Source organism: Atractosteus spatula, unplaced genomic scaffold (assembly GCF_055471065.1).
Source record: "Atractosteus spatula isolate fAtrSpa1 unplaced genomic scaffold, fAtrSpa1.hap1 Scaffold_30, whole genome shotgun sequence".
Lineage (NCBI taxonomy): Eukaryota > Metazoa > Chordata > Actinopteri > Semionotiformes > Lepisosteidae > Atractosteus > Atractosteus spatula.
This window is the reverse complement of record NW_028296858.1, coordinates 52,852-76,632: the sequence shown is the minus strand read 5'-3', so window position 1 is coordinate 76,632 and position 23,781 is coordinate 52,852. Positions and strand designations below refer to the sequence as shown.

The 23,781-nt window shown below is 41.8% G+C and overlaps 4 non-coding genes across 4 annotated transcripts; 2 read left to right on the top strand and 2 right to left on the bottom strand.

Moving 5' to 3' along the window:
• The first annotated feature begins 4,837 nt into the window (after window positions 1–4,837).
• On the top strand, window positions 4,838–4,911 carry trnat-agu (transfer RNA threonine (anticodon AGU)). The gene has a single exon. It is a non-coding gene; the product is annotated as a tRNA-Thr (tRNA).
• Window positions 4,912–8,775: 3,864 nt separating this feature from the next.
• trnal-aag (transfer RNA leucine (anticodon AAG)) lies at window positions 8,776–8,857 on the bottom strand. Its single transcript has one exon. It is a non-coding gene; the product is annotated as a tRNA-Leu (tRNA).
• A 1,351-nt stretch (window positions 8,858–10,208) lies between these two features.
• LOC148807453 (U4 spliceosomal RNA) lies at window positions 10,209–10,350 on the bottom strand. Its single transcript, XR_016088869.1, has one exon. It is a non-coding gene; the product is annotated as a U4 spliceosomal RNA (small nuclear RNA).
• Window positions 10,351–11,483: 1,133 nt separating this feature from the next.
• On the top strand, window positions 11,484–11,555 carry trnaw-cca (transfer RNA tryptophan (anticodon CCA)). The gene has a single exon. It is a non-coding gene; the product is annotated as a tRNA-Trp (tRNA).
• Window positions 11,556–23,781: the final 12,226 nt, after the last annotated feature.

Genomic DNA, 23,781 nt, shown 5'->3' with positions numbered 1-23,781 from the left:
GATTGTAAGAATTATATATCAACACACAAGAAAATTATCTATTACAACAAAATTTATGTAAAACCTTCCATTTCTATTCAACACATTCAACTCTCTTTTTTTAACAACAACTCAAATATGTAACAACTCAAATTTTAGTTAAATTTCTACTTAAGTCGCTTCTAAATATCACCTCATTGCTAGCAGACTAAGTAACTTCTACATAGAAAACACAAACAGAATAGGGCAATTTAACATTTGGAGAGCTATGTACTTTGCATTGCCTGTCCTTTCCTAGTTAGTTTTCTAAAGGGTTCTGATATATCTGTATAATTGGGAATGAATTTTATAAAAAATCTACAAGTGCCTAAGAACAAGCGCAAAAGTGCAACATTCTCAGGTCTCGGTGCACTGCAAACAGCTGTCACCTTTTTCGGTCTGATATTATTCCTTCTGCAGTGACCAAAGGTCCCAGTATCTCGATCTCTTTTAGGCCAAAGATACACTTATCTTTATTTAAAGTTAAGCCTCTGTCTTGGAATCTTTGGAATACTTGCCTGAGCCTCTGTTCTAGTTGTTCTTCATTTTCCGCATGTACTACAACAACATCCATATACTGTACCATACAACATCTGGCATTGCACACAACATTGAGTCCATAGCCTTCTGATAGGCGTCTGGTGCAATAGACAAGCCAAAAGGAACTTTTCTGAAACGGTAACAACCCCTGTGTGTGATGAAGGTAGTCAGGTGTCTTGATTCTGGGGCCAACTCAACTTGCCAGAACCCTTTTCAAGCTTTTTTGGTACTGGATGTCTCTCTCTGATAACTGCTTCATTCACTTCTCGCAGATCCACAAACAGTCTCACTTCCTTGGTGTCTTTTTTAGGTATTATCAGAATATTTGAGATCCATTCTGCACCTTCATTCACGTCTTCAATAATTCCATCATCCAACATTTTATCTAACTCTTGATTAACAGCTTCTATCATCGGATATGTAGTGTGCTCTCACGAGGCACCAGTTCTGTAGGGGTTTGGGCATTTACGGGTGTAGTGTTTCATAGCCGTTCAGGGACGCCAAATATGTAATCATAGTGGCTCTCTGAAGGCACCAGTTCTGTAGGGTTTGGGCATTTACTGAGACAATTATCAATTGTAGCAGTAAATCACAAAGTTGATTCTTTTGATGGCTTTAGAATCCAACCACGCGACATAACTCAAACAACGCGCACACACAGGTACTAATACACGAGGATAAATTTATTAATACATAGAATATGCATATAAACCTAACAGATCTTATCGAGAGGGTTATCAGAATACAAAAGATATATATTCAATCAGTTACGAAGTGTTACACATCAAGAGGACATACGTTCAGTATATCATTCATTAAGACCGTTTCGTAAATGAACTTGGTTATAACTTCTACATTAGATACTCAAAACAAGTACATAACTCTTAGGAATTAAATTGATATCAACTGGTTGGGATAACAATTGAATTCTCGAGCTGTAATGCATTGAAGTTGAATACTCATCCAATTTCTGGGGATTCAGATCTCCTGCAGGCACAAACAATCAGCTGCAGGCTTGTTGCTGTCCAATCCGCGCTCTCTGGCTCCGTGCCAGGCTGTGCTGTGCGGCTTGCGACGGTGCGCTGCTGATGCTCACTGACCGGCTAGTTAGTGTTGGCTTTAACTAGCAAAGTTTGTGCACAGGAGAAAAGATGACTGTGGGTCCCAGCAAGTCAGGAAGAGGACTGGTTCGTTCCTGATGAAGAGCTAGTTCTGAATGGTGATTCAGCTGTCCACAGTTCTGACCTGTTCACGAGGCCTGCTGCTGGTTACTCTCTGGCAACCTCCACTCTAGACTCTTAGAACAAAGGAAAGTTCTGGCACTCGGACACACTGGCCGTTCCGTGGTTGTCCGGGCTGAGTCTCGGGATGGTCAGGAGGCGCGCTGCGAGAATGTCCTGCCCTTGGGAGCCTTCTGCTCCTGGGCCGTCCTGCCCTGGAATTCTCCTTTGAATTCCCTTTAGAACAGTCCACAGAATCCTCTCCAGAATCTTACTGAATCTCCCGAATCTGAATCTTGTTGAATCTCAATCTTGTTGAATCTGAATCTCCAGGCCTGTGTTGCCTGTTTTTACCTGGAGGAACTTCAGCTCGTTGATTGGCTGAAAGTTCCATGGGCATCAGAGTCCCACGTGGGTTACTCAGCCCTACCAGTCCCTGATTGGTTGATCAAGGTGAGATATGAGTCACTTAGTCCTGACACTTAGTAATGCAGTCCAGATGTCCATCCGGCACTCCCTAGACTGATAGGCGCCAGTGGATGACCATTGATCATGATAGCCAGACTTAGCTAAGTGCATCCCCCTTTGGGAGCTTGCTTCTTATCAAAAGAAAAACATTTTAAATCAACTTGCATGAATTCTTTCTCTGTGGTTGCACCACAGAGATGGAGGGTGAGATGGGGCCTCCTTTAGGAGCATACCAATGCTTAACTCTGTCTTATTACAAGCATTGCCGCTACACGGGGACAATTATTAATTGTAGCCATAAATCACAAAATGCTTCTTTTAATGGCTTTAGAATCCAACCTTGCGATATAACTCAAACAACGCACACACACAGGTACTAATACACAAGGATACATTTATTAATACATAGAATCTGCATATAAACCTAACAGATCTTATCGAGAGGGTTATCAGAATACAAAAGATATATATTCAATCAGTCACGATGAGTTACATATATCAAGAGGACATACGTTCAGTATATCATTCATTTAGACCGTTTCGTAAATGAACTTCGTCATAACTTCTACATTAGATACTTGAAACAAGTACATAACTCTTAGGAATTAAATTGATATCAACTGGTTGGGATAACAGTTGAATTCTCGAGCAGTAATGCAGTGAAGTTGAATACTCATCCAATCTCTGGGGATTCAGATCTCCTGTGGGCACAAAGAAACAGTTGCAGGCTTGTTGCTGTCCAATAAGCACTCTCTGGCTAGGTGCTAAGCTGTGCTGTTGCGGCTTGCGACGGTGTGCTGCTGATGCTCTCTTTTGGCTGAAACTAGCAAGAGTTTGTGCACAGGAGAAAAGATGAATGTGGGTCCCAGCAAGTCAGGAAGAAGATCAGTTCGTTCCTGATGAAGCGCTAGTTCTGAATAGTGATTCAGCTGTCCACAGTTCTGACCTGTTCACGAGGCTTACTGCTGATGCTAACTTCGGGTGGATCCTCTGGTTACTCTCTGGCAACCTCCACTCAAGACTCTTAGAACAAAGGAAAGTTCTGGCACTCGGACACACTGGCCGTTCCGTGGTTGTCCGGGCTGAGTCTCAGGATGGTCAGGAGGCGCGCTGCGAGAATGTCCTTCCCTTGGGAGCCTTCTGCTCCTGGGCCGTCCTGCCCTGGAATTCTCCTTTGAATTGTCCGAAAAAGTTCACAGAATTCTCGCAGGCCCTCTGTGTTGCCTGTTGTTACCTGGAGGAACTTCAGCTCGTTCATTGGCTGAAAGTTCCATGGGCATCAGAGTCCTACGTGGGTTACTCGGCCCTACCAGTCCCTGATTGGTTGATCAAGGTGAGATGTGAGTCACTTACTCCTGACACTTAGGAATGCAGTCCTGATGTCCTTCTGGCACTCCCTAGACAGATAGGCGCCAATGGATGACCATTGATCATGATAGCCAGGCTTAGCTAAGTGCATCCCCATTTGGGAGCTGTCCCTTATCAAAAGAAAACATCTTTAAATCAGCCTGCATGAATAGCTTCTCTGTGGCTGCACCACAGATTTGAAGAGAGAGATGGGGCCTCATTTGGGAAAGCACAGCAACACTTAATTCTGTCTTATTAACAAGCATTGCCGCTACACGGGTTTGCTTGAACCTTTGATAAAAAAAGTGATCTGATCTGAAACTACCCAGCTTACAATCTCTGAGGTAGTTGTTACTAAATACATGTGCTGTGTGCCTTTACTTTTGTAAAAAACTGGTATCGGGAAAAGTTTCTTAATATTTCTTTTGATTAGCATGCAAGAAAATGTGATCATTACCTATGGAATTTCCCGCCAGCGTGGAGCTTGAATTCACAACCTTGAGATTCAGTGTTCAAGAGTCACAGAAGAGGTCGGCCTGGTCTTCAGTTTGCCAACGATAAGCTCCGGCAGTGCTCCTCTGTAAAGCAGATTGTTCGGATCGGTTATGTGGGACGGCACTTCGATACTAAGATCGTTTGCAGCACACGCATGGTTTCCCCCCTTCACGCAAAAAACATAGACGAAGGAAGCTCTCTTGTCTTGGGCTGCTGAATTCCGGATTTAAAGCGCTCTGGGTGCCAGCTAAGTCTCTAACAAGCACACTATAAAGACAGGAATTACACTTTGCTCACGTCACGCATGGAATGGCGAGGCTACTTGTTCCAATATTATCTAGTCTCACCTCATATGGTGCCGATTCCTGGTTTTCATTTAAGAAAGAGCACTGCAAACACCGTAAACAGTGCAAAACGTGTGATGAAAGAAGTCTTTTCCCCCCTTTGTCTAACGCAGAACACAGCGGAGTCATGCCGAGGGTTGTGAGATCAAGATTTCAGCGGAGCACTGTCGTCTACGTCTTTAGCTACATGAGTTGGACATCCTCTTGTACACGGAAAGCAGATTGAGATCCTCTCACATGAAAAGTGCCAGATAAAAGCCATTTCTCATCCTTTCTCTTAGTGGTGGAGCTATCGCATGTAAATGATGGAACTTGCAAGGCGAGCAGGCTCAGTGCACACCGAACGCAGATGTCTCAGAGCAGTTGAGACGTCTCCAAGTGGCTGTCAAAGGACAGCACTTTGCCGGCGCCGTGGCTTAGTTGGCTAAAGCGCCTGTCTAGTAAACAGGAGATCCTGGGTCCGATTCCCAGCGGTGCCTTTCTTCCTGTCTTACTGTACAGAATTTATCCTTACGGGCAAATCCCATGCCTTTTAATTCAGGTGAATGCAAGTGTTCGTTTCCTTTCTGGAACAACTTGTTTTGAAAGAAATCTATACAGCTTGCGAAAGATGAAAAACAAATCTTGCTCATCAGTGAAGAAGAGGTACTCCCAGCAGGCCAGCTAATACCAGCAAAGTTTTTTTTTTCACCCTAACCCAGAGAATGGAGAAAAGCGAGGCGCCTGTGGCTCTGCAGTGTAATCAGTTCGCGAGTTCCGCGGTTAGCTGAAAGAGTGGTAAATGGAGCTCGCCCCAGCCCGTCCTTATTCTTTTAAAGAGGATAAAAAATTAACTTTGCCGCCATTACTACCAGCTTTAAAAGACTGCCATGGGCACGGAAAAAAACACACTACAGATGACTTTTCTGGAACCGAAGCAGAGATTCCTTTACGAACCAACTGATAAAGCTCAGCCAGTGAATACTGTTAACAGAATGTGAAAGCACGATCAACTTTGTAACTGCAACCACAGGAAAAACAGCAAGAAGCAGGCTCCATTCCCCATTTAAATCTGTCGTGCGAGGCATGCTTTTTGAACGCATGAAGTAAATCCCACGATCGCTTTTGAACTTGGACAAAGTACTTCCAAAGGAGCGCTATGCGCAAAGATTTAACAAGCTCAACCCCCGCCAACGATTCGGTGTGAAGAAGCAGAACATTCAAGTTTCACAGACAGAAGCAGCACGCCAGCATTAAAACGGAGGGCACACTACGATTTGCATTGACACAAAAGTGATCTGGGCAGATGTTGTTCCCTGCATAACGCAAAAAGTGGCAAAGCGCTTTTGGGTTGAGAGGACGCAAGAAGGTTTTTGTTTTGTGCCTTGATGTCAAGCTGAGAAAGTATCTTTAAACACTTTGCTTAGTTTCTCGAGAGACAACCAAAAAGCAGCTCCCTCCCTTTCGTCTGAAGTCAGCTGAAAGGGGGTCTCGACAGAAGCACCTAGCAGCGGTGGGATTCGAACCCACACCCCCGAAAAGACTGGAGCCTTAATACAGCGCCTTAGACCGCTCGGCCACACTAACCACTGTGCACTGTCTCTTTGTCTCATTACTTGCCCGGAGGAATCCAGGTGGGTTTTGCTCTTGTTGCCCGACTTAGTGGCGTTATGACCGTGGAACCGACTGCACCTGCTTTTTCTGAGATGCTTCCCCTCTCATGGCGAGATCTCGACTTCTTTAACACCTCTGGATAAAGATCTTCTGTGGAGCAGGTTTCAGACCTCTGCGTACAGCACCCTTGATGTCATTTGATTTTTACAGCAGCCGCATCCGGAAAGTTGAGTCTTTTACGTTTTATTTGAACAACAAAACTACATACAATACAAACAAGAGCACATATAACGTATCAAGAAAATCGTCAGGGGCACATGCTATAATACAATTACACTTTATGAATAACGATTACACAAGGTAAATAAAGATAAGGTCCGCACAGCTTGTTCTTACATTTCGAAAGAGTCCGTAAATACCCCTTTACGTCTATTTTGAACTATTCAAACGTAGGACTCTTCCCAGACCATTTCACTTTATACCACATTCCTAAACAAGGATGCATCTCCTGTTTTAGAACTATTTTGGGCGGTATGGCTTATACAACACACCCACAGTATTCTAATGGTGGACGGCAGATCTGTGCTATAGTTCAGTCGAATACGAAGGATCCAGCAATCGTACTGGATTTGACTGGGATTCTGAAATGTCGCTTGCAAAAGTATTCGGGTTTGCTTGGACCTTTGATAAAAAAAAGTGATCTGATCTGAAACTTTGTTTTGTGCCAGCTTACAATCTCTGAGGTAGTTGTCACTAAACTCGGACGTGATGTGGCACACATGTGCCGTGTGCCTTTACTTTTGTAAAAAGCTGGTATCGGGAAAAGTTTTCTTAATATTTCTTTTGATTAGCATGCAAGAAAATGTGATCATTACCTATGGAATTTCCCGCCAGCGTGGAGCTTGAATTCACAACCTTGAGATTCAGTGTTCAAGAGTCACAGAAGAGGTCGGCCTGGTCTTCAGTTTGCCAACGATAAGCTCCGGCAGTGCTCCTCTGTAAAGCAGATTGTTCGGATCGGTTATGTGGGACGGCACTTCGATACTAAGATCGTTTGCAGCACACGCATGGTTTCCCCCCTTCACTCAAAAAACATAGACGAAGGAAGCTCTCTTGTCTTGGGCTGCTGAATTCCGGATTTAAAGCACTCTGGGTGCCAGCTAAGTCTCTAACAAGCACACTATAAAGACAGGAATTACACTTTGCTCACGTCACGCATGGAATGGCGAGGCTACTTGTTCCAATATTATCTAGTCTCACCTCATATGGTGGCGATTCCTGGTTTTCATTTAAGAAAGAGCACTGCAAACACCGTAAACAGTGCAAAACGTGTGATGAAAGAAGTCTTTTCTCCCCTTTGTCTAAAGCAGAACACAGCGGAGTCATGCCGAGGGTTCTGAGATCAAGATTTCAGCGAAGCACTGTCGTCTACGTCTTTAGCTACATGAGTTGGACATCCTCTTGTACACGGAAAGCAGATTGAGATCCTCTCACATGAAAAGTGCCAGATAAAAGCCATTTCTCATCCTTTATCTTAGTGCTGGAGCTATCGCATGTAAATGAGGCAACTTGCAAGGCGAGCAGGCTCGGTGCACACCGAACGCAGATGTCTCAGAGCAGTTGAGATGTGTCCAAGTGGCTGTCAAAGGACAGCACTTTGCCGGCGCCGTGGCTTAGTTGGCTAAAGTGCCTGTCTAGTAAACAAGAGATCCTGGGTCCGATTCCCAGCGGTGCCTTTCTTCCTGTCTTACTGTACAGAATTTATCCTTATGGGCAAATCCCATGCCTTTTAATTCAGGTGAATGCAAGTGTTCGTTTCCTTTCTGGAACAACTTGTTTTGAAAGAAATCTATACAACTTGCGAAAGATGAAACACAAATCTTGCTGATCAGTGAAGAAGAGGTACTCCCAGCAGGCCAGCTAATACCAGCAAATTTTTTTTTTTCACCCTAACCCAGAGAATGGAGAAAAGCGAGGCGCCTGGGGCTCTGCAGTGTAATCAGTTCGCGAGTTCGGTGGTTAGCTGAAAGAGTGGTAGATGGAGCTCGCCCCAGCCCGTCCTTATTCTTTTAAAGAGGATAAAAAATTAACTTTGCCGCCATTACTACCAGCTTTAAAAGACTGCCATGGGCACGGAAAAAAACACACTACAGATGACTTTTCTGGAACCGAAGCAGAGATTCCTTTACGAACCAACTGATAAAGCTCAGCCAGTGAATACTGTTAACAGAATGTGAAAGCACGATCAACTTTGTAACTGCAACCACAGGAAAAACAGCAAGAAGCAGGCTCCATTCCCCATTTAAATCTGTCGTGCGAGGCATGCTTTTTGAACGCATGAAGTAAATCCCACGATCGCTTTTGAACTTGGACAAAGTACTTCCAAAGGAGCGCTATGCGCAAAGATTTAACAAGCTCAACCCCCGCCAACGATTCGGTGTGAAGAAGCAGAACATTCATATTTCACAGACAGAAGCAGCACGCCAGCACAGCCAACATTAAAACGGAGGGCACACTACGATTTGCATTGACACAAAAGTGATCTGGGCAGACGTCGTTCCCTGCATAACGCAAAAAGTGGCAAAGCGCTTTTGGGTTGAGAGGACGCAAGAAGGTTTTTGTTTTGTGCCTTGATGTCAAGCTGAGAAAGTATCTTTAAACACTTTGCTTAGTTTCTCGAGAGACTGCCAAAAAGCAGTTCCCTCCCTTTCGTCTGAAGTCAGCTGAAAGGGGGTCGCGACAGAAGCACCTAGCAGCGGTGGGATTCGAACCCACGCCCCCGAAGAGACTGGAGCCTTAATCCAGTGCCTTAGACCGCTCGGCCACGCTACCCGCTGTGCGCTGTCTCTTTGTCTCATTACTTGCTCGGAGGAGGTCGGGTGGGTTTTGCTCTTGTCACCCGACTTAGTGGCGTTATGACCGTGGAACCGACTGCACCTGCTTTTTCTGAGATGCTTCCCCTCTCATGGTGAGATCTCGACTTCTTTAACACCTCTGGATAAAGATCTTCTGTGGAGCAGGTTTCAGACCTCTGCGTACAGCACCCTTGATGTCATTTTATTTTTACAGCAGCCGCATCCGGAAAGTTGTGTCTTTTACGTTTTATTTGAACAACAAAACTACATACAATACAAACAAGAGCACATATAACGTATGAAGAAAATCATCAGGGGCACATGCTATAATACAATTACACTTTATGAAAAACGATTACACAAGGTAAATAAAGATAAGGTCCGCACAGCTTGTTCTTACATTTCGAAAGAGTCCGTAAATACCCCTTTACGTCTATTTTGAACTGTTCAAACGTAGGACTCTTCCCAGACCATTTCACTTTATACCACATTCCTAAACGAGGATGCATCTCCTGTTTTAGAACTATTTTGGCCATGTGGCTTATACAACACACCCACAGTATTCTAATGGTGGACTGCAGATCTGTGCTATACTTCAGTCGAATTCGAAGGATCCAGCAATCATACTGGATTTGACTGGGATTCTGAAATGTCTCTTGCAAAAGTATTTGGGTTTGCTTGAACCTTTAATAAAATAGTGATCTGAAACTACCCAGCTTACAATCTCTGAGGTTCTTGTGGCAAAGCACAGTCATACCTGACCTGTCTGGAATGACTACTGAGAGTCTTTATCCAGAAGCGACGGCACCACTCCCAGTAGAATGAGAGAGAAATACAGCATGACATGGGGAGTCATGGGGCTCCCACAGTTTATTTTTCCTCATGTTACTGATTTTTTCACTAACATTTTGACCTTTTCACAATCAGACCTTTTTTCACATTTAATAAAATCTTTTAACCAGCAAACCAGTTTTATCGGTTTGTGAGGTTTGTGAATGCGTGCAGTAAGTCCTTATTGAACTAGGACAAAATATTCCTGATGGAGTGCTGTGCGCAAACATTGAATAAACTCGACCTTTGCAGATGATTCGGCATGAAGAAGCAGAAGATTAATTTTTCACAGACAAGCAGCACACCAGTACAACCAATATTAAAATTGAATTGACAGCTCACAAACATTTGCACTGACTCAAAGGTGATCTCAACGGACGTTGTTCCCTGCATAACGCTGAAAGAGCTAAAGAACATTTCTGTTGAGAAGACAAAAACACGCTTCTTTGTGCTATGATGATACAATGACAAAATTTGTCTTTAAACACCTTGCTCAGCCTCTCACGAGACTGTCAAAAATTGCTCCCACTGATTGTATTTCAAATCAGAGGAAGCGGGGTATTGGGAAATGTTTTCAACTAGCAATAACTGCGCCTCTGCTAAACCTCATAGGCGACGATACTGCCACTGCGCAAAGCTGACGGTTGCCAGGCAACCATGGGGCTCCTATGGAAATTGCGATTAATCATCTCATGATATGCCATTGCTGTAACGCTTCACATTTGTCTTCCCCTTATAGCTTTAGGTTTACATAGGTTTAACTATTTCATAGTTTACATCCTTTGGATACATAGGGCATTCTGAGAAAACCACTGCGCATTTTCAGCAGTAGATGACAGAGCCTTGATGATGATGACAGAGCAAAGATATAAGATAACAGAGCAATGTTCTCGGATTTTGCACAAACAAATCCTAACTTCCTGAAAGTATTACAGCACATCTGCGTCTGACTTTCCGTAGCTTCAGGATGACTGACACGACTGGACAAACACAATCTGTGGCATTTAGCACGAATAGCATGAATAGTCTAGCAGGCATTGTGTTGTCTCACTGCAATACAATACCACTGCGGTTCGTGACTCTCTAGGAAACAGTCCACCTGGCCCTGAAACCCATTCGAACGTCTAGCGACAGTATTGAACAATATCATGATTCCTTCGCAATATGTGGAATCATCACAAATGCTGGAGAAAGCTTCCGATATCAGTGGCATTATCGTATGATGTTCTGAGGGGCTCTGTGGTGTGCGCGTTGATGGTGTAGTGTCGGGCATAGCTGTCTTCCAAGCAGTTGACCCGGGGTCAGTTCAAGCCCAATGCATCAACAGCCTTTTCAAATGCTGTTAAAACTGTTAGGAAGCTAGTCACCTATACATTTTTGAAAGCACAGCCAGTCTGAATTTGGGAGAATCATACAGGTGATTCTGAGTGATGTCTGCATCCACGCAATTTGATAAATGCTAAATGGAGAGGGGATTCTGTGTTAATTGTGCTCCTCCTGGGAGAGGTCAAGATGAGAAGTTCACGAGGCTGGTGGTAAATATCCTGTCCAGGAATATCGGGGCTGTAGGGGGTCAGATCTATAGATGTAGTAAACACATTAGTGGAGACGGTGTGTCTGCTCCCTGTGTGAGAGCCGAGCAGGAAGAATAATCTGTGGTCTGGGAAGAAGAGACCCTCGTTGCGGTGTTCCTCACAGGAGAGAATGAACAAAAAAATTTTCAGGGACGCTGATTTTTCTCTTTGGGGGAATTAAAAGCACGTGTAGCGAGTGATCTCGTGGCGCAACGGTAGCGCGTCTGATTCCAGATCAGAAGGTTGCGTGTTCAAATCACGTCGAGGTCAGCTGATGGGTTTGCAGGTGTTGCTGGTGCCAAACCCGGAAATTACACCATGCTGTTCAGTATTATTTGTACACCACATAGGTAATCTGAACGAAATAACAGAACAGTACAGACCACGCAGTCAGGAGCTTATGCAGCGTTTCATCTTGAACACGACAAGAGAAAAGGCACACTGCACGTCCGCGAAACATCACGTCTGACTTTAGAGAAAGTGACATCAGAGAATGGAAGTTTCAGACCGCTTTTTTGTTACAGGTTCAAGCAAACCTGAAAGTTAGGGAGTGTTTGGTCACTTTTGTATGAAAAAGTGTCTGAAGCCTGTAATTATAATTTGCCCTTTTTTAATTGTGGTTGAAATCCACTCCCATGTACCAAGACCTTACAGTATATTCATGTTTACTTAAATAACTAACTATTGGACTATTGGACATTAGTTGGTGTTTTTTTTGTAACGATTTGCTATTTCATGCAGGAAAGAAAGGAACCCAGACCCAACGTTTGCTTTCAGGTGCGGTTCATTTACATAACGGACATCTATTTCTGAGGAGCCTGATTTAAATCACACAACCCCGGTAGAAGTCAAATCGACAATCTTATAAACCGAAATCAGACGCGTTATCCATTAAACCACTAGCCCGCCACGTAACTGAATTGCACCATGGTGAGTTCAGCGCCGCTACTAGTAATACCCCACCCCCATCTTAAATTTCTACGTGAGAAACGTGTTTTCTACATTTTTATCAGTTTTTAAAAATCATCACTTTTAAGCAGACAAAGCCTTTATGTGGATTGATTTAGAATTCCAAGAAAAAAGGAATTTTGTTCCACAACGGCGTGAAATGATCACGTCTTTCACTCTACTTCTCTCTAGTAGTAAAGCAGATCTTGCTAGGTGAGCATTTGCTCCGGTAAGTTAGGTCACTTTTCATGTTAACTCACTTCTTCTAAACACAACATTTCCTGGTGCATGTTTTCTCCATGAAAAAAGACATTTTCCCTTACATGATTTCTCGTTTTGTTTCATCAAAGAGTACAGAAAGAAGAAAGAAAGAAAGGAAAAGTGTCGTAAATGAACTTTGTCGCCCTTGGGAGATGTCAAGCGCATTGGACATGAAAAGTGCACAATAAAAGCCATTTCTCTTCGTGTCGGGGCTCCTATTGAATGTAAAGGAGGGAACGTGCTCAGCCAGCCGACTCAGCGCTTACTGAACGCAGGTGTCTCAGAGCGGTGTGTCCAAGTGGCAGTAAAAGAGGAGAATTCTGCCGGCGCCGTGGCTTAGTTGGTTAAAGTACTTGTCTAGTTAACGGGAAATCCTGGCTCCAAATCCTAGCAGTCCATCGCCTGTGTTGCACTGGACACCCTGTAGATCATCAAAAGCATATTGAGCTCCTTGGTAATGAAATTGCCGGATAAAAGCCATTTCACATCCTTTCTCAACATGCTCAGCGAGCAGGCTCACCGCACACCGAACGAAGATGTGACAGAGCGGTGTGTGCAATTGGCTGTAAAAGGATACTGCTTCGCCGTCGTTGTGGCTTAGTTGGTTAAAGCTCCTGTCTAATAAACAGGAAATCCTGGGTTCAAATCCCAACGGTGCTTTTCTTCCTGTCTTCTCGCACCGTTTATTGGTATAGACAACATGCTTCTGCATTATGTTTAAAAGAAGTGTTCATTTCATTTTGGCACAGCTTATTTTTCAAGAAATCCACACATTGCGGAAGATAAAGTGCTCATCTTTCTTATCAATGCAAAAGAATTACTGCCAGCTGGCAAGAAAATGACAACGATTTGTTTTTACTTTAGCCAAAAATCTGTGAATGTAGAAAAAATACGACATGTGTTAGTTTCTATGCCACACTCAGGGTGTCCTTCAGTTAAACACAACGTTGGTAGATCAAACGCACGCAGAGACACACTTCGAATTAATCCGATCTAAACATTACCTTCTCTAAATGTGATTGAGTTTCTTTCCACGTCCTTAGCCATCTTGATGTTTGCAGAGATTTTCAACTTTTGACACGAGTCAAACTACGAGTAAATAGTTGAGTACCTAAGTCAATATCACCGGGAATGTGAAAATAAATGTAAACATCAATATTTCTGCTGTCTCCTGAGAAACACAAGTATAGAGTCAAAACACAATAAATAATGCTAAAAAATTATTCAGTTAACACCCAGATGTGACAAAACACATTTAAGACTTACATCCCCTTTAAATATGCATTTCCTTAATATCAGTTCTCTTCCCTCCCCAGGACACTTGCAAATTCACTATAGCATATTAAAAGCTGTGTGTAAGTCTTACATGTGTTCTGTCACATCTGGGTGTTAAATTAATAGATGTGTTGTGTTATTTAATATGATTTGACTCCACGCTTGTGTTTCTCGGGAGACAGCAGAAATATTGGGGATTTGCGGCTACAGAAAATAATGTGAACTTTACAGGCAAAAGTAAGGTTACGTTAAAGAAACAAAAACTAATTGTCACCCTTTTTAACGTGATTTTTTAAGACATTTGTTCGGAATAGTATATCTTCTCGTGTCTGTGGCTGTTATCCTACAATAACGGTGGTGAAATAGCAGGAATGTGCGGAAAGAATCGGAGATTGAACAGAAGACTCATCCAGTCGATAGTAAGGTTGTGTAGGACCGCACACACTACGATGTCAGTGTTGAGTAGCGTGGTTTAAAAGCTTCTTCACGAACCAGGAAGGAGTAGAAACCTAAAGTCTTCTGATCCGTAATCAGACACGTTATCTATTGTGCCATTGGCGTTTGCATCGCGTTCCCATACAGCACCACATTCAGTTCAGAGCCGCTACTATTCATCTGTTTTGTACGTGTGTCTAGTTACTACGTCTTTCATTATGTCTGGTTTAAAATAATATATCTTTAAAACAGACAAAGAGTTTATGAGTCTCCCTGAAATTCACACACGAAGAATAAAAGATATCGCGTTTAAAAAGAATACAGAGATGCCGGCGATAGAAAACGGAGCGTCTTAAGTGCGCGCTATCACTGAACTAAACTCCCGATCGGTAAGTTTGTCGGCGGCTTTTTAATTGTGTTAGGAAGAGCAAACAGTCCACAGTGTACATTTTAAAGGTCTAAGCAAAACAGTCAGACGTGAGGATTATTCAGAACAGGAGCCTCTACTTCTTTGTATACTGAGCTTTCAGGTGAACGTCAAAATGAAAGACAAATTCGCAATTTTCCCTTTTTGATTAAGGAACAAGAAAACACCATCCTTCGAGCTGGATTCAAACCAGGGACATAAGAAATGCCCGCTGTTTTTGTTTACAGTCTTAAGATCTAGTAACTGAGCTATCGAGAGGTCGAAAAGTAAACGCTTTGTCACACGTGTAGCCCAATGTAGTTTAGTGTTCCTCTTTATTTAAATCCCAGTTCGACATCAAAATACTCACTCCCATAGTCTCGTTCAGAAGAAGAAATGGACCAGGCTTCCACTGTATAAACGTCCAGAGTTCTTAACGTAAAACGTTTGAAGGGACATCAGTGCAGGCGGAAATTGACCCTTTTTCTAGTAGTATCAGGATCATATAAAACCTTTCTTTTGGATTGAGAAGAGGATCATGGAGACACTCAAAACATCCCTGTCTTTGCTTCTTTCAAGGACGAATGGAGTATTGAGCTGCAAGCATCGGTTCAAATCAAAACTCTCTGCTACTGCAGTTGCTTGTTTGAGAGTTTCTTCAAATCTTTCAACTGAACGTTGATATCAAGGGATATTGACAGTAATATCATACGGGTTTTGGTTTTCTTTTGATCGAAAATTGTATTAAAATACAAGCCTCTTTCACATTTGTATAATACTTTCCCTTGCATCCTCAGATAAAAATTCTAAATACCACAAAGTTACAATATATGGAATAGCATTTATTTTAAAATGTATTTTAAAATTTGCATTTAATTAGAGCTATATTTAGAGCTTAGTAAAGATAACATTGCTAATATTGATGGAGTAGAAATGTAAGATGAATTGATAGCTTTTTCTGAGCTAAAAAGTCCTACAACGCCTCCTGTAACAGGTAAGGACTCATAGCAAGACATTGCTATTGCATTGCGCATTTTGCAGATACGACCAGTTTCTGCTTCTGGTGAGTGCATTTTTTCCAAACTGAAATTAACAAGAACATTTTCAAGATGCGCCATGTCCCTAAATCGTTCATCAGGACTACTATTAATATCAGGTGAAAGCAGTACAAAGCATAAATTTAACCTATTAAGAGACTATATCTGTCAGCTACTGCTGTAAGCCATGTTCAGCCAACGCTAGAAATATTACTACTCTACTACAGTAGATAAAGATAGCAAGTCCGACTTAGAAACGGATCACAAGTCGAAGACATAAACCGACAAGGATGGGACACGCGTGCAGAGCACAAGGGATTAGCAATCCATCGCCTTAACCACTCGGCCACCTCGTCACGAAAGCCATCTACACTTGGGCATGATTTTGGTCGGCGACCAGGCTCAGCGCACATCGGCCTCAGATGTCTCAGAGCGGTGTGTCCAAGCGGCTGTATAAGAATAGGTAATAGGTTTATTCCATGCTGAAAAAAAGAAGAAAGAGAACACAACGTTTCGGCCGTGGAGCCTTCTTCAGGTGTGAGAGAGACAGGGCAGTAGGCAAAGGTAAAGTAGCGGGAGAACAAAGGTTTGAGGGTGGGTATCCACCTATATAAGAATAGTGTTCTGCCGGCGCTGTGGTAAAGCTGGTTAAAACACCTGTTTCATAAAGAGGAGATGCTGGATCCGAATTGCAGCGGTACCTTTTTTTCCTGTCTTGTTTTACAGAACATGTAAAACAACATGTAGAACAACATTACCGGGAATTTCCAATAATTACGGACATTGGCAACTTCCAAGCAGTTAGTATTCACCCATGGAATTATAGGTTCCAGTGGGTGGCGGGAATGCTCCCGTTGCATCTTCAGCTAAAGTAATTTAAAATACATAGCAAAATTGTTTGAGAACTTGACAAGCAAAAACGACAGATCGCCGAAGTTGTATTTTAATATTTTCGTATATTTACTTTAATTTGAATATAAATGTTAACATAAACGCTGTTCAATATAATGTAATTTTGTTGTACTTTTAAAATATTTTAGCTGAGGATGCGAGGGGGGCTATTACACCTTGCCAAACATCTAAATAACTGTAAAAGAGGCTGGCATTTTAATAAAACGGGCGATCAAAAGAAAGCTACAAATAGTACGGTATTATGCTCAATATCCCTCGATACTGAAGGTCAGATGAAGAACTTGAAGAAACTCTCAAAGAATCAACGGCAATAGCAGAGGATGTTGATTTTGAACCAACGTTTGCACATCAATTATCCAGCAGTCTTTGCTTGACAGACTTCCTCAAGATATTTGGTGTTCTATGTAGAAAATCGAAAATTAAAAGTGCTAATGTGCCAAGAGGGGTGGTCCGAGGCAAAGACTGCGGTAGAGGAAGAATAATCTCTGCACGATAAGGCGTGTCTAATACTCGGCCCCTGAAAGGCATCATATTCGTTGAACTGCCTCCCAGCTGTGACTCTTGCACGAATTTCGCGGTACGTGTGTACGAGCTTATAATTCAGGAATATCAATGGTCAGACGTTTATGGTGGGTTTGTGTTTTGTATTATTTAGTGAATGGAAAAAAAAACATTTTCAAAACTACAGCTCGAATGAAATAATAAAAAAAGTTTATTTGCCTGTTTGTTGTAACAGCTGTGCCAAAAATATTCATCTACATCAGAATAGTACCTGAACGGGACTGGACCGTATTGGATTTTAGGAAATTTATTTTTGCACATCTTCGCCTACGATCAGGAATACCTTCCTGTTTTCAGCGTGTTTATTGTTTCTACCTGTGATCTCGGAAAGAAAGACCCACTACCTGTGAAATAGGTAAAACCGAAATATTCCGGGAATTTGCTATGGTTTGAGAGGAGTGTATGAAGGTATTAAAGGAGAGAAGAGACGCGCATTCCGCAGGGGGAGCACAAAACCATGAACCCCGCCTGTGTCTTTTCTTATATAACCGCTGAGCCCGGACACAGCGTCTCCAGCCAGTGAAATACAGGATAAACCGCAAGGAAAACAATGTTTCTTTTAATAAGTCTTCTTCTGGTTTTCTATTTCGGTCTTTCACATTTGAATGCATACTTTGCAGTTAATCTTTCCTCGATTACAGGCAGCCCAAACAGTTCTTAAGGCAGACATCGAAGCCTATTTGACTTTCTGCTAATCACATAAGTGTTCAAGAAGTATTTCCCTGCCCATCATGTGCCCCCAAGCCGGTTTCTCCGTTTTCCTCTTCCTGTCGTTGTCAGCGAGCACAAGAAGACAGGAAAAACGCAAGGCAGGGAAAAGACAGTAGCTGTCAGAGTGGGATTTGAACCCACGCCTCTATTCAGAGACCAAAACACCCAATCAATGGAAAAACATGCCCTTAAAATCTGGCGCATTAGACCACTCGGCCATTCTGACAAGCTACTGAAATTGGTGTGTTGGAAGCACAAGTCATTCACAAAACTGAGAAATGGTTTGCTGGAGAAGCGCCAAGTTGCCTGTTGTAGCCTAAACGGATCGAGGAAATCAAATTTTCGGATCGATTCAGAGTGTGCTTTACAGCCTTCGTGTAATATTTTGATCTGCTAGGGTGCAGTCGTCTTCACAATCTGGATTATCTCATAAAGAGCGACGTCAGTGTAAAACAGCTATCATTTTTAAGAACAGACGTTGTATTGCATATTAATAATTGATTTATTTTCCTGATTACAATACAGTATACTTTCCTGATTGCAATGTATTGTGAAGCATAAAAGCCAGCTGCATCAATCTCTATTACGCGTCATTTATGAAGGCGTTTCAAATAGCAGCCAGTGCAGTATTAACGCTTTTGGAGCATGTATTACATTGTAAACAATCTTATTTAAATAAGTTTAAATTCGCACACTGTTATTTAAACAGCGCAAACCAGTCTGACCTCTTTCAACTTTCTGTGCCCGCTGAGTAGATCTTAAAGCAGCTGCAGCCAGAGTAGCCGTAATGGCAACACAGTGCTTAGAGTTCGGCTATTCTTATTTCTTCTGCAGAACCACCGGCATCGGAATATACTGATACGCATAAGAAGCGCTTTCGGTTTCTGATCGTTTTTATTGAGCGCTGCTCTAAACTTTACATTTGCTCGTACTTGTTTTTCCCATGAAAAAAGACATTTCTCTCATTACATGATTTCACTTTTTTTCTTTTCAACAAGTAGAAAGAAATAAAATATAATTTCGTATAAGAGACACAGGTTGGATGGTTGGTGGTCTAAGGCGTTGCGTTTAGGTTGCAGCTTTTCCTGGAGACTTTTGTTTAAACCCCACTTCTGACAACGTAGAAACGATAAAATCCCTAGGTAGAAAGCATCTCGCATTTCGCGTGTTCAATGTTAATTGTCTCAGTGGTTGCCTCAGTGAATGATGGATCTTCTCTCTTGCAGGGTGACGGAAACTTCTTCAGAGAGGGAGTCTCTGGAGTTTACAGCCAGTGCAGTTTCTCCTGGAGACATATGTTCAAATCACACTTCTGATGAAAAGCTTTTCTCGTTAGAGTAGAAACGATAGAAGCCTTAAGTGGGGAAAAAAATCACGGCACGGCTTTTCTTCGTCAAGAGCCGAGACAACAGAAACAGACTTCAAACTGACATGAATTACTTCATGAGCGTTTATGACCGTCTTTAAAAAGCTGAGAGCAGGCGAAAACGTCATTGGAAATGTCTGCTGACTGTAAACAGAGCTCACGCTCAGCTGCGAATAAGCGCTCCTCTTTAGTACAGTGCTGAGTGCCTACGCTTGCTGCGCGGGAGACCGGGGTACTTTTCTGTGACAGGGCGCTGGTTTATTTTTTTAACAACCTGACTCCACTTAGAAGTGTGTACTGTGTACTAACTTTCGAACTACTTAGTGCGGTAGAATATGGAGATCATCTCTAGCTCTGAGCTCAACTGCAACAAGAAGTCGTGCTGAACAAAGTCAGAGCCCAGCTGAACGTGTGCTCAGTGTGGTGCTCAGGACACGGGAGCATTGTTGTGGTTCTAATTAGCACGAACTGCAGGGGCTCTGAATCAGAACGTTTCAATTTATCTGTTCAGTAAATTAAAATGCAGGACACGTTAAAATCGGATTATGACTATATAACCGAATGTCCCTCACAGTTTAAAAGATACCAGTAAGGACACACAATTACTAATGCGATACTTATTGGAAATAGTCCCAAAACAAGCACGTATCGCAGCTGGTAGACCCCTGTAATAATTTTGCAGTGACAGAACACTTTGAAGATTTGCAATCTATTTAAATATGAATTTTCTAAATTTCAGTTCTCTTCACTCCCTGGCATAACTGAACTCTCACCTTCACATACTAAAGGCATTACATGCATTAGCTGTGATAATGCTTCTAAGAAGCACAGAATGACATTTAGTTTTGTTCCTCATTTCCCCCAAGAAAAAAAAAGGAGTCAATTTCCGCCTGGAATGATTGATGCCCCATCAAACATGTTTTAATATCCCCGGAAGTTTATACGGTAGAATCCTGGTTTGTGGTTTAAATTCAAGGTAAAAAAGACTAAGGAAACGAGTTGGAAACAATGTCGATCTGGGATTTTACTCATCTGGAACATTTCACTACATTGGGCAGTATGTGTCAGAGTGCAGCTCCTGGTATCCCTTCGATAGCTCAGTTGGTAAAGTAGGGAACTGTAATGGAAACACTTGGGAATCCTTAGGTCGCTGGTTTGACTCCAGCTTGAAGGAAGGTGCCTTTTGTGTATTGTAATCAAAGAGTTAAAATAGTGAATCTGTTTAATTCAGTCGTTGATCAAAAGCTCAATAAACGACGAAGCAGAGGCTCCTGTTCCAAATTCAGCTCCCATCTGATTGTCTTGTTTTGGCCAAGATCTGATCTATGAATTAAGGGACTTCTCTGTCTGCTTTGTAATTCAAAAATACATTTTGTAATGCAAATGTCAAGTTTTTTGTAGATATAAAGGTGTTCTCTGTTTTCAAAGGATAGCTACTTAATTGGCTTTATGATTTGGTATTGATTTTGTATCGTTGTATTATTAACTTTGTGCTTTCTGTGTTTTTATCGTATTGTGGACTTATTTTTTAAACAAATGCTTATAGAGGCAGACATGGCACACATCTGTTTATACCAGTGGTGAATTGTACATTTTTATTAAGTACAATCTACTGTGCACTTTTGGGAGTATAACAGGTTCGATATAAAGTGGCAAAAATATAAAAGGGGAAAATACCCCAGACTGCGTGTAAAGCCCTTGTTGTGGCTGTTGTTTTATTTTTAGATAAAAATGGCGTACTGTGCACGAAATTTTGCAGAAACACAATCTGATATTTTAATAACTATTATTTTAATATTTTGATAAGTATGAGGCCCCGGATCCAAATCTTCGGTTCTGATTTTTTAAACATGATATCTTCCCTTCCTCTTGATGTGAGCAATTCTATTTTTTCACGTTGCGATCCAAAGAGCCTCAGACGCACAGTCTAACAGTAACCAAACCAGAATGGATTCTGCTGGGAGCCGGACTGAGCTCATTCTCACTCCCTGTGCTGAAAACAGAATTATCTCTTCCCCGAACATCGTCTACAGATCACTTGTGTGCTTTTAACCTTCTCCCAGCTACAGGCGAGACTGAAGCTGGAGATGTGAAGGCACCCGCTGGTGCATCTTCTCCAAATTTCACAATTGCAACAGACTTCTCTTTTTTTAAAAAAGTAGATATAGCCCTGAAAAAAGCATTAGCTTTATCAGTTTTTACATTAATCGATTTTGAAACAAATATTCTATTTTTATTGCAATTTACATAATAATAATTATTATTATTATCGCTTACACTTATATAGCGCTTTTCTGGACACTCCACTCATAGCGCTTTACAGGTAATGGGGAATCCCACTACTGCCACCAATGTGCAGCCCCACCTGGATGATGCAACAGCAGCCATACTGTGCCAAAATGCTCACTACACATCAACAATCAGTGGGGAGGAGAGCAGAGTAATGAAGCCAGTTCATAGATGGGGATTATTAGGAGGTCATGACTGGTAAGGGCCAATGGAAAATTGGGCCAGGATGCCGGGGTTACACCCCTACTCTTTCAAGAGACGACCTGGGATTTTTAAAGGCCAGAGAGAGTCAGGACCTCAGTTTTACTTCTCAGCCAACGGACGGCACCTGTTTACAGTTTAATGTCCCCGTCATTATACTGGGGCATGAGGACCCACATGGACCGCAGGGTGAGCGCCCAGCGACAGAAACCAGATGGTACCGTGTGTCGGGCTTGGCTGCGAGCAGGACAATGACGTCACGGGGACAAAGTAGAAAAAATCAAAACAGTTCTGTAAAAGACCTGTGTCAGCTGTCGGTTAGCAGTCTGGACTCTAAATCCATCGATCTGATTTCAAATCTCTCTAACACCTGAGCTGCGGCTTCTTTCGAGTAGTTATTCAGGAGAATACTATGTTTGATTGTATAGATGAAACGTTTAATATATTCAGGTGGGTAGCTACTTCAGCATGCCTATCTGCAAAGAAACAAGTAATGTTTGTATATAAATGAATGTCTCTGACAACTTAATGTTAGTTTTTAATTTAGTTTTAGTTTTACGATGTAGGTCAGGCGTTGACATATGCACAAACACACGAAATGTCTCACTCCTGATTCAGCTCATGCTTCATACGAGTGAAGCGATTCCTCCTGCTTCTCGTACAACCATATCAGAACAGAAGCCCGTGTCACCCAGCTCTGATTCAAGAGCGACTCACATCTTGACAGGGTGCCCCTTTGGTCAGAAAAAATAGTTGTCAGAAAATGTGAGAAAAGGAAAGTTATGTACAGTAAGCTTTCACACACAGCTCTCACACACAGCATTAGAGATTGGAATCTGATTGTAAAAAAAAAACTGCCCGTCTTCCCGGCATTTAACGGTGCTGTTGCTTTTATTTTACATATTGTTAGCATTTTAATGAATTGTTAAAAGATTTATACACAAATCGCTAAATACAAAACGTAAAAAAACCAACTGTAAGCAATTGACCATTCATATTCCTGAATTTTAAATCCCTGTGTTTATCTGTGTCCAAGTGCCTGGTGCAGCTATTTTGTAAGCATACCTCAAGGAGGGCTTTACACGCAGTCTGGGGTATTTTCTCCTTTTACATTTTTGCGATTTTATATCGAACCTGGTATACTCCCAAAAGTGCACAGTAGCTTGTACTGTGTGCCCTGTTTGCCTTTGTAAGCGTTTGTTTAAAAAATAACTTCACAATACGATAAAAACAGAGAAAGCACAAACTTAATAATATAACGATTCAAAATCAAAACCAAATCATAAAGTCAATTAAGTACCTAACTTTTGAAAACAGACAACACTTTATCTATAAAAAACTTGACATTTGTATCTATTTTTGAATTACAAAGCAGACAGAGCAGTCCCTGAACTTAAAGACCAGATTTGTTAAAATCCCTTGTACCAATTTAGATTGATCTTGATCAGAACACGACCATCAGACGTGAGGGGAATTCGGAACAGGAGCCTCTGCTTCGTCATTTATTGAGCTTCTGATCAACGTCTGAGTGAAAGTTATTTATTGTCTTTGATTAAAGTACGCAAAAGGCACCTGCGTACACCTTTTACCTCATAAATTCATCGTACATTTATATCCCATCAATATAAACAATGTTATCTTTACCTAGCACAAAATGTAGCTCTAAATAAATGCAAATTTTAAAAAACATTTAAAAATTAATGCTATTCCATATATTGTAACTTTGTGGTATTTAGAATTTTTATCTGAGGATGCAGGGGAAAGTATTATACAACTGTGAAAGAGGCTCGAATTTTAATACAATTTCGATCAAAAGAAAACCAAAATCCATAAGATTTTACCGTCAATATCCCTCGATATTGACGTTCAGTTGAAAGATTTGAAGAAACTCTCAAAGAAGCAACTGCAGTTGGAGAGATTGGATTTGAACCGATGTTCGCAGCTCAATAATCCATTCGTCCTCGAAAGAAGCAAAGGTTAGTATGTTTTGAGTATCACCATGATCCTCTTCTCAATCCAAACGAAAGGTTTTATGTGATCCTGATCCCACTAGAAAAAGAGTCAATTTCCTCCTGCACTGATATCCCTTCAAAT